The sequence below is a fragment of the Dipodomys ordii genome, unplaced genomic scaffold, assembly GCF_000151885.1.
Source record: "Dipodomys ordii isolate 6190 unplaced genomic scaffold, Dord_2.0 Scaffold38, whole genome shotgun sequence".
Classification (NCBI taxonomy): domain Eukaryota; kingdom Metazoa; phylum Chordata; class Mammalia; order Rodentia; family Heteromyidae; genus Dipodomys; species Dipodomys ordii.
The window spans coordinates 6041700-6044498 of record NW_012267254.1 but is presented as its reverse complement, the minus strand read 5'-3'; the positions used below and the strand labels follow the sequence as shown (position 1 = coordinate 6044498).

Below are 2799 nucleotides of genomic sequence, written 5' to 3'. Positions count from 1 at the left end.
TAAACCAAGATGAGTTAAACCAACTTAACATACCCATATCAAGCATCGAAATAGAAACAGCAATAAGAGACCTCCCATCTAAGAAAAGCCCAGGACCAGATGGATTTACAGCAGAATTCTACAAGGCCTTCAAAGCAGAGCTCACACCAAATCTTCAATGAAATTGAAAGAGAAAGTTCACTATCGAACTCTTTCTGTGAAGCCATAATAACCCTCATCCCAAAACCAGGCAGGGTCTCATCATTTCTTTGATGAACATTGATGCAAAACTTCTCAACAAAATTTTAGCCAATCGACTTCAACAATTCATCCAAAAACTCATACACCACAATCAAACAGGATTCATTTCAGGGATGCAAAGCTGTTTCAATATATGCAAATCAATTAACATAATTCATCACATCAACAGGAGCAAGGATAAGAACCACATGGTTATCTCAATAGATGCAGGAAAAGCATTTGACAAGATCCAACACCCCTTTATGATGAAGGTTCTGGAAAAACTAGGAATCTAGGGAATATTCCTCAATACAATAAAGGCTATATATGACAAACCTACAGCCAGCATTATACTTAATGGTGAGAAACTAAAGCCATTTCCTCTAAACTCAGGAATGAGACAAGGATGTCCACTCTCTCCACTTCTCTTCAATTTAGTATTAGAATGCCTAGCAACAGCAATAAGAAAAGATGCAAACGTAAAAAGGATCCAAATTGGGAAATATGAAGTAAAATGCTCCCTCTTTGCAGGTGACATGATCTTGTATTTAAAGAATCCCATGGACTCCACACCCAACTTACTCAAGCTGATTCAAAACTTTGGCAAATTAGCAGGGCATAAAATTAACCCAGCAGGGCTGGGAAGGTGGCTCAGTGGTAGAGCACTTGCCTTGAATGCCTGAGGCCCTGGGTTCGATTCCTCAGCACCACATAAGAAAAAAGAAAAAAGCCGGAAGTGGCATTGTGGCTCAAGTGGTTGAGCGCTAGCCTTGAGCTGAAGAGCTGAGGGACAGCGCCCAGATTTCAGGTCTCATGACAGGACCCCCCCAAAAAAAACACAAAAAACAAAAAAGGGCTGGGAAGGTGGCTCAGTGGTAGAGTGCTTGCCTTGCATGCATGAAGCCCTGGGTTCGATTCCTCAGCACCACATAACAGAAAAAAAAAGCCGGAAGTGGTGCTGTGGCTCAAGTGGTATGGTGCTAGCCTTGAGCTGAAGAGCTGAGGGACAGCGCCCAGGCCCAGAGTTTAGGTCTCCGACTGGATCCCCCCACACACACACAAAAAAAAAAAATTAATGGCTTTTCTGTATGCCAACAATGAGAAAAGTGTGGCTGAAATCAGGAAAGCAACTCCATTCGTAATAGCCCCATAAAAAATAAAATACCTAGGAATTAACCAAAGAAGTGAAGGACCTCTATGATGAAAACTTTGAAAACCTGAAAAAGGTAATCAAAACAGAACTTAGTGGAAAAACCTCCCATGCTCCTGGATTGGAAGGATCAACATCGTGAAAATAGCAATACTTCCCAAGGCTATCTACAAATTCAATGCGATACCTATCAATATTCCAACCTCATTCTTCAAGGAAATAGAAGAGGCAATCCAAATATTCATATGGAACAATAAAAGACCCTGAATAGCAAAAATGATCCTTAACAGAAAAAACAGTGCTGGAGGAATATCAATACCAAATTTCAAACTCTACTACAAAGCCATAGTAATCAAAACAGCTTCGTACTGGTACAAGAACAGACCTCAGGACCAATAGAATAGAATTGAAAACCCAGAAATGAGCCTACAGACCTATAACCATCTAATCTTTGATAAGGGAGTTAAAAAAATAGAATGGAAGAAAGACAGCCTCTTCAGTAAATGGTGCTGGCAAAATTGGTTAATCATTTGTAGAAAACTAAACCTAGATCCTTATATATCACCCTGCACCAGAATCAACTCCAAATGGATCAAAGACCTTGGAGTCAAAGCAGACACCCTGAAAACATTACAGGATGGAATAGGAGAAACCCTAGTTCTCCTTGGCACAGGCCCAAATTTTCTTAATAGAGACCCAGAAACACAACAAATCAAAGAAAGGTTAGACAAATGGGATTGCATGAAATTGCAGAGCTTCTGCCCGGCAAAGGCCATAGCTAGCAAGATTGATAGAAAAAGCCCACGGATTGGGAGAAGATCTTCACTAGCTTTACAACAGACAAGGGTCTCATATCTAAAATATACCTGAAACTGAAATAATTAAATCCCCCAACAACAAATCCTCAAAGAAACAACTGCCCAATAAATAAGTGGGCTAAAGACTTTCAGAGAAACTTCTCTGAAGAGGAAAGAAGGATGGCCAATAGACACATTAAGAAATGTTCAACCTCCCTAGCCATAAAAGAAATGCAAATCATGGGGCTGGGAAGATGGCTCAGTGGTAGAGCGCTTGCCTTGCATGCCCGAGGCCCTGGGTTCGATTCCCCAGCACCACATAAGCAAAAAGAAAAAAAGCTGGAAGTGACGCTGTGGCTCAAGTGATAGAGCACTAGCCTTGAGCTGAAGAGCTGAGGGACAGCGCCCAGAGTTCAGGCCCCAAGACCGGACCCCCCCCAAAAAAAAGAAATTCAAATCAAAACATCAAAACAACATTGAGATACCACCTTACCCCAGTCAGAATGGCTATAATCAAGAACTCTACTAACAATAGATGCTGGAGGGGATGTGGACAGAAGGGAACCTTACTGCATTGTTGGTGGGAGTGTGAACTTGTTCAACCACTTTGGAAAGCAGTATGGAGGTTCCTCA

At 41.5% G+C, this 2799-nt stretch overlaps 1 protein-coding gene across 3 annotated transcripts in view; it reads right to left on the bottom strand.

Annotated features, from left to right (window-relative positions):
- Positions 1–2799, bottom strand: part of Zdhhc9 (zinc finger, DHHC-type containing 9) — a 43799-nt gene that overhangs the window by 3603 nt on the left and 37397 nt on the right. The window lies entirely within an intron of this gene.